This window comes from Hyla sarda, chromosome 3 (genome assembly GCF_029499605.1).
Source record: "Hyla sarda isolate aHylSar1 chromosome 3, aHylSar1.hap1, whole genome shotgun sequence".
Taxonomy (NCBI): domain Eukaryota; kingdom Metazoa; phylum Chordata; class Amphibia; order Anura; family Hylidae; genus Hyla; species Hyla sarda.
In genome coordinates this window covers 69,685,299-69,697,953 of record NC_079191.1, presented here as the reverse complement: position 1 = coordinate 69,697,953, position 12,655 = coordinate 69,685,299, and the positions used below count along the sequence as shown (strand labels likewise).

The 12,655-nt window shown below is 49.1% G+C and overlaps 1 protein-coding gene across 4 annotated transcripts in view; it reads left to right on the top strand.

Annotated features, from left to right (window-relative positions):
* The window catches only part of APOB (apolipoprotein B), a 195,229-nt gene that overhangs the window by 124,886 nt on the left and 57,688 nt on the right, over positions 1 to 12,655 (top strand). The window lies entirely within an intron of this gene.

Here is a 12,655-nt window from a genome sequence, read left to right as displayed (position 1 = left end):
TGAGACAGCCTGGAGGTGGCATCAGCACAAGGAGAACATATGATGGCAGAATAAGACAGCCAACAAAAGGAAAGGTGTGCAAAAAACACCAGGTGCCACCTACACAACCAAGTATTGATGTGATGCAAAGACCTCTAAAAAGTGGAAAGGTACAACGTATGGTCCATTGTAATCGGTGGGAGTAAAAACTTCCCCTTCAATGCCCCACTCTCACATTATTAATTCCCTTCTTGGCAAGTGTTACTCACCCTAAAAAGGACAGCCCCACACAGGAAAATTTCTCTATTTCCACCTAAAAACCCTGGGAAAGGGCAGTGTTTGTAGACAGTGTTACAGGGGAAGTGTCACGATTCGGCTGGCTGGAGGTGGATCCTCTGTGCCAGAGAGGGATTGGCGTGGACCGTGTCGGTGGACCGGTTCTAAGTTGCTACTGGTATTCACCAGAGCCCGCCGCAAAGCGTGATGGTCTTGCAGCGGCGGTAGCAACCAGGTCGTATCCACCGGCAACGGCTCAACCTCTCTGACTGCTGAGATAAGCACGGTACAAGGGAGTAGACAAGAGCAAGGTCGGACGTAGCAGAAGGTCAGGGCAGGCAGCAAGGATCGTAGTCAGGGGCAACGGCAGGAGGTCTGGAACACAGGCTAGGAACACACAAGGAAACGCTTTCACTGGCACAATGGCAACAAGATCCGGCGAGGGAGTGCAGGGGAAGTGAGGTATAAGTAGGGAAGTGCACAGGTGAAAGTACTGATTAAAACCTCATGCGCCAATCAGTGGCGCACCGGCCCTTTAAATCGCAAAGACCCGGCGCGCGCGCCCTAAGGAGCGGGGCCGCACGCGCCGGGACAGCACAGACGGAAAACGGATCTGGTAAGCGAGTCGGGATGCGCATCGCGATCGAGCGCGTCCCGCATCGCGAATCGCATCCCGGCTGGGAGCATTATTGCAGCGCACCCGGTCGGCAGGTCTGACCGGGGCACTGCGAATAAGAGAACGCTGTGAGCGCTTCGGGGAGGAGCAGGGACCCGGAGCGCTCGGCGTAACAGTACCCCCCCCCCTTGGGTCTCCCCCTCTTTTTGGAACCTGAGAATTTGAGGATAAGATTTTTGTCCAGGATGTTGTCCTCCCATGATCTCTCCTCTGGGCCGCAATTCTCCCAATCCACCCAAAATTTTTTTTTACCTCTGACCGTCTTGGATGCCAGAAAAGCATTGGGAATACGGAGAGAAGGAGGAAGAAGGAGTTTGTAAGAGACAGGGTTGATCTGGCACTTGATTTTGAAAGGACCAAGATAACGTGGTCCCAGTTTATAACTGGGGACACGAAAGCGGACATACTTGGCGGAGAGCCATACTTTGTCTCCGGGAGAAAAAATGGGGGGAATTCTTCTTTTCCTATCGGCATGTTTTTTCATCCGGGATGAAGCCTGTAAGGGAGAATTTTGAGTCTCTTTCCATATGGTGGAGAGGTCCCGAGTCACCTCATCAACAGCGGGCAAACCAGAGGGCATGGGAGTGGGAAGGGGGAGAAGAGGGTGACGGCCGTACACCACGAAGAATGGGGATTTAGCGGAAGATTCGGAGACTCTGAAATTGTACGAGAATTCGGCCCATGGTAGAAGATCTGCCCAGTCATCCTGGCGGGAGGAAACAAAATGTTGCAAATAATCACCCAGAACATAATTAATTCTTTCTACTTGCCCATTGGATTGGGGATGATAAGAAGATGAGAAGTTTAATTTGATTTTGAGCTGATTACAGAGGGCCCTCCAGAATTTAGACACAAATTGAACGCCTCTATCCAAGACGATATGCGTGGACGGCCTGTGAAGGCGAAAAATGTGTATAAAAAATTGTTTCGCCAACTGAGGCGCAGAAGGAAGGCCTGGAAGAGGGATAAAATGTGCCATCTTGGAGAATCGATCAACGACCACCCAAATAACTGTGTTGCCATGGGATAAAGGTAAGCCAGTAATAAAGTCCATACCAATCTGAGACCATGGTCGTTCAGGAACAGGCAGAGGATGGAGGAGACCAGCAGGCTTCTGGCGAGGAGTCTTGTCTCGGGCACAGACTGTACAAGCCCGCACGAAATCAACAACATCAGCTTTCAGGGTAGGCCACCAATAAAATCGAGAGATGAGCTGGATGGATTTTTTGATGCCAGCATGGCCTGTGAGGTGTGAGGAGTGTCCCCACTTGAGAATCCTGAGGCGCTGGCGTGGAGAGACGAAGGTCTTCCCTGGAGGGGTTTGTCTGATGGAAGCTGGAGAAGTGGATATAAGACAGTCCGGAGGAATAATGTGTTGCGGGGAAGCTTCCACTTCAGAGGCATCCGATGAACGAGAGAGGGCATCAGCCCTAATGTTCTTGTCAGCAGGGCGAAAATGAATTTCAAAGTTAAAACGGGCAAAGAACAACGACCACCTAGCCTGGCGAGCGTTCAGCCGTTGGGCAGACTGAAGATAAGAGAGATTCTTGTGATCAGTGTATATAATAACTGGATATTTGGATCCCTCCAGCAGGTGCCTCCATTCCTCAAGCGACAATTTTATGGCCAGTAGTTCTCGATCACCAATGGAGTAGTTTTTCTCCGCCGGAGAGAAGGTCCTAGAAAAGAAACCACAAGTAACAGCATGCCCGGAAGAATTTTTTTGTAGGAGTACTGCTCCAGCTCCCACCGAGGAGGCGTCTACCTCCAGCGAGAAGGGCTTAGATGGATCAGGTCTGGAGAGTACGGGAGCAGAAGAAAAGGCAGTCTTGAGATGATTGAATGCGTCTTCTGCTTGAGGAGGCCAGGACTTAGGGTTGGCGTTTTTCTTGGTTAGGGCCACGATAGGAGCCACAATAGTGGAAAAGTGCGGAATAAATTTTCTGTAATAATTGGCAAACCCCAAAAAACGTTGGATAGCACGGAGTCCGGAGGGGCGTGGCCAATCCAATACAGCTGATAGTTTATCTGGGTCCATTTGTAGTCCCTGGCCAGAGACTAAGTATCCTAGGAAGGGAAGAGAATGACATTCAAAGAGACATTTTTCCATTTTGGCATATAATTGATTGTCCCGCAGTCTCTGAAGAACCATGTGGACATGCTGGCGGTGTTCTTCTAGGTTAGCAGAAAAAATCTGAATATCGTCTAGATAAACCACAACACAGGTATATAGAAGATCACGAAAAATTTCATTTACAAAGTCTTGGAAGACGGCAGGGGCGTTGCAAAGCCCAAAGGGCATAACCAGATATTCAAAGTGTCCATCTCTGGTGTTAAATGCGGTCTTCCACTCGTCCCCCTCCCTGATGCGGATGAGATTATATGCACCTCTTAAGTCCAGCTTGGTAAAGATGTGGGCGCTTCGTAGGCGGTCAAAGAGTTCCGAGATAAGAGGTAGGGGATAGCGTTTTTTTACCGTGATTTTATTAAGTCCGCTGTAATCAATGCAAGGGCGTAGGGAGCCGTCTTTTTTGGAAACGAAAAAAAATCCAGCTCCGGCAGGGGAGGAAGACTTGCGGATAAACCCCTTTTTTAAATTCTCTTGGATGTACTCCGACATGGCTTGTGTTTCCGGAGCAGACAGAGGATAGATTCTGCCCCGGGGTGGAGTAGTACCAGGGAGGAGGTCAATAGGACAGTCTCTGCTTGTTTTTTGCAAAAAACATCAGCATAATCCAGATAGGCCTTGGGGAGACCAGATAACGGAGGAACCACAGGGTCTTGACTGACAGTACAGGGAGCAGGCTTAAGACAGTCCTTGTGGCAAGAAGTGCCCCAGTTCTTGATTTCCCCGGTGGTCCAATCGAGGGTTGGGGAATGAGCCACGGTAATCCAAGGAGAATTTCCGAAGTGCAGTTAGAGAGGACCAGAAATTAAATTTTTTCGTGATGGGGTCCGATGCGGTAACGCACAGTACAGTCCAATCTTTCATTATTAACAGGCGATGTAGAGGGGTCTGGCGAGACTGGTCACCGGGATGTTGAACCTGTTGATGAAAGAGGCCAAAATAAAATTTCCTGCAGATCCCGAATCCAAGAAGGCCATAGCTGAGAAGGAGAAGGTAGAAGAAGAAATCCGCACAGGCACAGTAAGACGTGGAGAAGCAGAGTTCACATCAAGAGCTGTCTCACCTTTGTGCGGAGTCAGCGTGCGTCTTTCCTGACGTGGAGGTCGGATAGGACAATCCTTCAAGAAATGTTCGGTACTGGCACAGTACAGGCAAAGGTTCCCCATGCGGCGTCGTGTCCTCTCTTGAGATGTCAAGCGAGACCGGTCAACTTGCATAGCCTCCACGGCGGAAGGCACAGGAACGGATTGCAGTGGACCAGAGGAGAGAGGAGCCGGGGAGAGAAACTGCGTCGTGCGAACAAAGTCCATATCCTGGCGGAGCTCCTGACGCCTTTCGGAAAAACGTATGTCAATGCGGGTGGCAAGATGAATAAGTTCATGCAGGTTAGCAGGGATTTCTCGTGCGGCCAGTACATCTTTGATGTTACTGGATAGGCCTTTTTTAAAGTTCACGCAGAGGGCCTCGTTATTCCAGGACAATTCGGAGGCGAGAGTACGGAAATGGATGGCGTACTCGCCAACAAAAGAATTACCCTGGACCAGGTTCAGCAGGGCAGTCTTGGCAGAAGAGGCTTGGGCAGGTTCCTCGAAGACACTACGAATCTCCGTGAAGAAAGAGTGTACAGAGGCAGTGACAGGATCATTGCGGTCCCAGAGCGGTGTGGCCCATGACATGGCTTTCCCAGACAGCAGGCTGACTACGAAAGCCACCTTTGACCTTTCAGTTGGAAACTGGTCCGACATCATCTCCAAATGCAGGGAACATTGTGAAAGAAAACCACGGCAAAATTTAGAGTCCCCATCAAATTTGTCCGGCAAAGATAATCGGAGGCTGGATGCGGCCACTCGCTGCGGAGGAGGTGCAGGAGCTGGCGGAGGAGATGATCGTTGAAGCTGTGGTAGTAGCTGCTGTAGCATCACGGTCAGTTGAGACAGCTGTGGCCTTGTTGCGCTATCTGTTGCGACTGCTGGGCAACCACCGTGGTGAGGTCAGCAACAACTGGCAGCGGGACCTCAGCGGGATCCATGGCCGGATCTACTGTCACGATTCGGCTGGCTGGAGGTGGATCCTCTGTGCCAGAGCGGGATTGGCGTGGACTGTGTCGGTGGACCGGTTCTAAGTTGCTACTGGTATTCACCAGAGCCCGCCGCAAAGCGAGATGGTCTTGCAGCGGCGGTAGCAACCAGGTCGTATCCACCGGCAACGGCTCAACCTCTCTGACTGCTGAGATAAGCGCGGTACAAGGGAGTAGACAAGAGCAAGGTCGGACGTAGCAGAAGGTCAGGGCAGGCAGCAAGGATCGTAGTCAGGGGCAACGGCAGGAGGTCTGGAACACAGGCTAGGAACACACAAGGAAACGCTTTCACTGGCACAATGGCAAAAAGATCCGGCGAGGGAGTGCAGGGGAAGTGAGGTATAAGTAGGGAAGTGCACAGGTGAAAGTACTGATTAAAACCTCATGTGCCAATCAGTGGAGCACCGGTCCTTGAAATCGCAAAGACCCGGCGCGCGCGCGCCCTAAGAAGCGGGGCCGCGCGCGCCGGGACAGCACAGACGGGGAACGTGTCTGGTAAGCGAGTCGGGATGCGCATCGCGAGCGGGCGCGTCCCGCACCGCGAATCGCATCCCGGCTGGGAGCATTATCGCAGCGCACCCGGTTGGCAGGTCTGACCGGGGCGCTGCGAATAAGAGAACGCTGTGAGCGCTCCGGGGAAGAGCAGGGACCCGGAGCGCTCGGCGTAACAGGAAGTTTCTACCCCCACCGGTGACAATGGACCATACGTTGTTCCCTTCTACCTTTTAGAGGTCTTTGCATACATCAATACTTGGTGGTGTAGGTGGCACATGGTGTTTTTTGCACAACTTTCCTTTTGTTTGATTAAAAAAAAATTTGGGGTACATATAATTTATCCTAAGAATATTATGAAAAGTTTTATAAGTTTTACGTAATGCATATCCTCAATACTTACTTGTGGTTTGATGTGGAGGAATATCTGTAACTGTGTAGCAGTGCCTTAAATATGTTTAGCACTATCCATATTTGTGAAGTGTTGGTGTGGCACCATGGTCAATCTACTCTGATGCATCAGGCATTGGTGGGTGGAAATCCTGGCTGATCCAAGCCTGATTCATCTTCACAAAGGTCAGTCTGTCCACATTTTTCGTGGACAGATGAGTTCTCCTTGGGGTTACTATGGCCCCCGCCACACTAAACACCTGCTCTGATGGCACACTACTAGCCGGTCAGAACAGCTTTTCCAGCTCAAACTCTGCTAATTGCAGCCACAAATCAAGTTTGGCTGCCCAGAAGTCCAGCGGATCTTCAAGGTGTGTTGGCATGGTCATGTCAAGGTATGCCACCACCTGCTGGTTCAGGTCCTGCTCCAGGTCTACCTGCTGCTGATGAGTTGCTTCACTATGCGGGTGAAGACTAAGGGCTGCTGCTGATGGAGCTGGTACTGCTCCTTCCACCCCACACATTCCCAGCTGCCATGGCAGTGAAAGGTGAGCCCAGAGGGCCGACCCGAGTCAGACCCACTAGTGGATGCACGATGGCGCAAATAGGCATTGGCCAACTGACTATGTAGGATGTCTCTGTAGTAGGTCAGTTTGTCCTCCTTCTCAGTGGGTGTAAAAAAGGCCCCCATTTTGTGCCGGTAGTGAGGGTCCATTAAGGTGGAGAAACAGAAATCGTCACGCTGCCGAATGGTGCAAGTGAGCATGCATCGTGCCCTTTGTGCAGGTGACTCGGAGGGACTCCCTTCCTCCATCTCCACTGCATACTGCCACAGTGTGTCTGGGTCCTCTGTCTCGCCTTCCTTATAACCCTCTAGCTCTTCTAGCTGCTCCTCCTCTCCTGTCAGATGCCTAGAAAAACCACCCATCTCACGAAACCTAAACTGTGCTCCACTGTGCCCCTCCCCACCTTCTCCAGTTCAGCCCTTACAGGGCTCATGTGGCAGAGAGATGTAGGCACCATGTCTCCAGTGCCCTGACCAGCCATCGTTTCCAACACGTGTTGTAGTAGATGAAGCAGTGGAATGACGTTGTTCATCCTCTAATCCTGGTGACTGACTAAAAATGTGGCTTCCTTAAAGGGCCTGAGCAAATGGAAGGTGTACAAGTGGCTGAAGTCCATGTGTACAAGTGGCTGAAAGTTTCCTTCCCATTGTTAGGATATCTTGCAGATGGGGGGAAAACTTCAGGAACTTCTTGACAACCAGATTGAACATGTGTGCCACAGGGCATATGTCTCAGGCTTCCTTGTTGCAGCGCAGCCAAGATGTTCTTCCCGTTGTCGGTCACCATGGTTCCCATTTCCAGTTTTCATGGAGTAAGCCATGATTCGATTTCTTGATGAACGACTTTTAGCAATTCCTTCCCTGTGTGACTCCGTTCGCCAAGGTAAACCATGTGAAGAACAGCGTGACACATGGTATGCTGGAGCGGCACTGAAACTTGTCTGTGCAGTGGAGGCTGAGGACACAGTGGAGGATGAGGAGGCGGAGTTGTACACGGTCGAAGGACCAATGGCCTGAGTGCGTGGAGGCGGAAGCGGCGGGACCTGCCAAAGTTGCTGTTGTGGCTGTGCAGGAATCACATTCAACCTATGGGCTGAAAAGGACATGTATTGTCCCTGACCATAGTTACAGCTCCACACGTCGGTGCTGCTGTGCACTTTGGTACACACCAACAGGCTCGAGGACTGGCCCACCTTATGTTCCACAAAATGTTGCAGGGCTGGTACTGTCTTCTTTGCAAAGAAATGACGGCTTGGGACTCTGCCCCTCGGCTTGGCACTTGGACAGGAGCACATTCAGCTTCTGCGCCGTTGGATGAGTGGGCGCATACTTTTGTCTCTTGGACATGGCTTTGCCGATGGATTGCTGGCTCAATAACTGACTTGAAGTAGGAGGAGCAGGAGCATCTGGAGCGACAGAAGATAGATATGACACACAGCTCCGTTTGGCTGAGGTGGTGGAGCTTTGACTGGCTGAAACAGGGAGCAGCATGCCAATGGGTGATGCAGCAGGCTTGACCACCACATCAGAGCCACTGCTCTCCCAGGCCACTTTATGGTGACGCTGCATATGTTGACGGAGGGCTTTCGTGCCAACATTGGGACCCTGGCCATGCTTCACCTTCTGCTGACACATCTTGCATGTGGCCAGGTTAACATCCTCCGTATCCTTGATGAAAAACTGCCACACCGCCGAGTAGCTTATTTTCCCACCAATGGTCCACACTGATTTACTGATACTGCCACCAACTCCAGGAACCCCTGTTCCACTACCTCCCAGGAAGGTAGGCTGCCACGAAGCAGGTGGTGTACCCCGGTCACGTTTGGCTCCAGTTTTTCCTCTTCTGCCACCATGCTGACTGCCAACCATGCTACTACCTTGCTGGCTCAGCTGCTGCCTCACGGTAACCTGCATCCCTCTTCTCCTGATGATGATAAAGCCCATTCTGCACCCGGCTCCCAAGTGCGATCGGCTTCGTCATCATTGACTTGTGTCTGCACGTCACTGATGTCCTGGTTCAGGAGCCTGAACACTCGCAACACCACCTCCCACGCCACTCTCCTCATCACTACTTGCCCGCCTAGCAGAGGAAGCGGCGTATGTCGTCTCCTCTTCTTTGTTGGGCAGTAGCTGCTGACTGTTCTCTAGTAGATCTTCCTCACTAAATACTAGAGCTGAACCCACAGCATTAGATACTTCTGTGGGGGAGGGAACAACATAGGACAGAGGCAAGGGGAGGACAGGGACTGCTCCTGGGCCATGCCAACCGAGTGCTGTGTCTGAGGAACCCACCGACTGTTGACTGGGGGTGTCAGAAGTCACTTGTGATGAAGTGGATGACCGTGTTAATCAATCAATGATGGCAGATGGGTTGCTGGTCAAGACACGACTGCTAGCTGATACCGGGAGCTCAGTCCTCTCGCTGCGACTCCTGCTACCACTCGCCCCAAGTCTGCTGCAACCTCTGCCTGATGAATTCAGGCCTCTTCCACTCCTCTGTGCATGTCCTGGCACTTCTCTGCCTGATATACTTATATGAGTACAATACGCTCCACTATGCTTAAAACAGTATTTGTCTACAACACCAGCAGGTGTGTACTTTTGGCTGGCCTTTCACAGTATCTAGGCCCTTAAGACTGTAACAGGAAAAAAATGGTACACCACTTAGATGTGTGTATGTGGTATGCACTTAAGAGGGGAGGACAATGCGCTCCAGTATTAAAACAGTATTCATACAAACAGTATTCATACAAAATTAAGCAGACTTGAACAAAATAATATAACACAGTCCCATTCGTGTTCAGTAGCCGAAGCTGCTAAGTGTAGCTACTGCCGGGGTGCTAAGTTCCGAAAAAAACAAAGATAGCATCCAATATATAATATAGAAAGAGGGTAACTTGTACTCACCGTCCATGTAGTTCATTCATTCATGGGACCTCCGTGTGGTAGGGAGACGTTTAGATGAGAGCGCTCAGAGGCTAACAGCCGTTTTCGCACACATCTGTGTGCTTCTTTCGGCCAGAAGAAGCACACAGCTGTGTGCGAAAACGGCTGTTATTCTCATTAAGAATATCATCATTGTTTATGTTGTCCACCTTCTTGCAGCCTCACCTATGTGAAACACTGTGGGAGGGAGAGTAAAGATTTTTTATAGCACATTAAATACAAAAAAAATTAAAAACAATTCTTACTCTTAATGAACAAAAGTGGTAGCTAAAAATGTCATACTCCCTGCAACCACCTTAGAGCCAACATTGTCTTCATAATGATGTAGTTAAAGGGGTGTTCTAATTCTACATAAATAAAGCTTCTCTCCAGATGCATAAATTGTAGCTTCAGGGCTCCAAATCATAATCTGTAACAGGTCTCCTTGCCTACCATGTGCCATTTACAGTACCGCTGTCTGTTTATGAGGAAGAGGTGCCATGGGGCCCCCTCAGGTAACACAGCCCCAGTGTGAATGCTGTCTCTGCACCTCTCACTCTGTATAATGAGACCTTCCTTCATATATATTCAAAATTTTATTTCATCTTGAGATATTTTATATTTTTTACTGAATTTAATTTCTTTACAGAAGACTTTCTGTTTATATTCAAAGGCTGAAAACTTTAAAGATCCAGTATTGCCTATGGCTGAGAGGTTTTTACAATTATATCCAGTCTAGACAATAAATTAATGCATCAATGTAGGTTAAATGTATCAGCCCGGTATCCATTCTGTATAGTTAATAGAACATTATCTAGACCCAGTAAAATTATATCCATGTATTAGCTGTTAGAAATGAAGGGGGATAGCTAGAGTCTTATAATAACAGCTTGTGTCTTTACTTGACCCTGGCTGTTCAGATAGTTATATAAGTTTTTCTCTATAGTGTCATGATTATATTTCACAAGAGGCCTGAAGCATATTGGTATAAGCTGCTCTGTGTATCTTAACATCTTAAGGACCAGAGTTTTTTTTGTTTTTCCACCTCACCTTCTAAAAATCCGAAAGTTTTGAATTGTGCACCTACATACTCATATGAGGACTTGTTTTTTGTGCCACCCATTGTACTTCGTGATGACATCAATCATTTAACCCAAGAATTTATGGCAAAACCAGAAAAAATTATTTGTGGGGCATAATTGGAAAAAAAACCCGCTATTTTGTAACTTTTGGGGGCTTCCGATTCCATGCAGTGCGCTTTTTGGTCAGAATGACACTATATATTTATTACATTTTGAATTTGGAATTCTTTCATATGTACGCTATTGACCGTGCAGTTTAGGTAACATGATATTTTTATAGTTCGGACATTTATGCACGCTGCGATACAACATGTTTATTTTTGTTTAAAAAATTTTGTTTATTTTTTTAAGGGAAAAGGAGGGTGATTCAAACTTTTATTCAGGAAGGGGTTAAATCACATTTATTCCCTTTTTTTTTTATTTTTTTTAAATATTTTTTAACACTTGGAGCAATCCCAGGCTTGGAGCAATCGAACCCCGATCAGGCAATGGGAAGTTGTACCCTTCCGCTGTCCTCTCAGCTTTTCGGGAAGCCACGATTTCACCGCGGCGGTCCCGGTTTAGACACCACAATCAACTTTGATTGCAGTGTTTTAAGGGTTCATATCAACGTTTTAAAGGTTCATATGTCCGGTATTAAATAGCAACCGTGACCCCGCCGGTACGAATCGTGCTTAACATACCGTTAGCCAGCTGGCGTGGTCGTTAAGGAGTTAAAAAGACAGTATTTGTTTCTCATGCACAAAGCGTGGGAGTCTTTTTCTATTTTCTGCTCGATTAAGGAGTTGCCCAAGCCTACCCTGTGTGCATCTGCTTTGCTCCTTGTGGTATTAGCTGGAAACACTACTATTCATTCGCTATAGTCGAACAAAATATTTGTGTACAAAGGATCCAACAAAAAAAGTTAAACAAGACGCGAAACCATCACAGTGTATAAACTGAAATAGAAAGATGTGCACATTTTCTCTGTTATGGACCTACTCCTGGTTTTGGCTAAAAATACTAATGCAAGCAAGCCTACGGTAGGCTTGCCCCCTCCCATAGGCTTGCATTGAGGGGCGGAGCGTGACGTCACACGGGGGCGGAGGCGTGACTTCACACGCCGCCGGCCCTGCGGTCGAGCGTAATCAGACCCGGAGCGAACACACTCCGGGGACTGATTACAAACGGGGTGCCGCGTGCATGATCACGGGCGTCCCCAGCTGCGGGACTCCCGTGATCAGGCATCTTATCCCCTATCCTTTGGATAGGGGATAAGATGTGTAAGCACCGTAGTACCCTTTTAACAGAGGCCTTGACTCAGTATTCAGAATAGGATTGGGTTAAGTTGACTGCCACCTTCGGATCTCTATATAGTTAGCGATTGCAATGTCTCTCCCTGGCTGTCAATCACATCCAACCATTTCTCTACATAAATTGATGAAGTGAAAAGGTTGGCTCTTCCGGCTGTACGGGGTGTGGAGTGCTGTGCCTTCACTTGTTTATAACTTGCAATCACAGCAGATATCAGAATATAGACTCACTGCAATCTTAACTCCTTCCCACAGAATGATATAAACGTCGGGTTATACAGGTAGTTTGCGCATCCTGACGTCATCAAGTCATTCAGTTAAACCGGCGATGCTCCGTATCGCACGGGTTAACAGGCAGAAGTCCTGATGTTATCAGCGAGAGACAACTTCTGAAAGCCACACCAGGGCTAACTGTGAATGGTCCTGGTCAGCAATAACTGAGATTGGTCCCTGTGGACCAATCACAGTGTCTCAGCTGACTGGGGGGTGAAAGTTCAGATCCCCCCCACTCTGCCCGCCCCAAGAAGCATAACTGGGGAAGAGGACCCCGAAAGCTGCAGGGGCCAATGTTGCGTGGTAGACATACCTGTGGACCGGTGCAGGACTGGCGCTAGCAACGGGGACCGGCAGCAGGCAAGTGGAGGAGGCAGCGGGGGTGTCGGCATCAGAGGCAGCAGTGAAAAACGCTGTAAAGTGATCTTTACTGCTGCTTCTAGGAGTTTCAAATCTACCACTCCCAGCATGCCCAGACAGCCTTTGGTTGTCCGGGCATG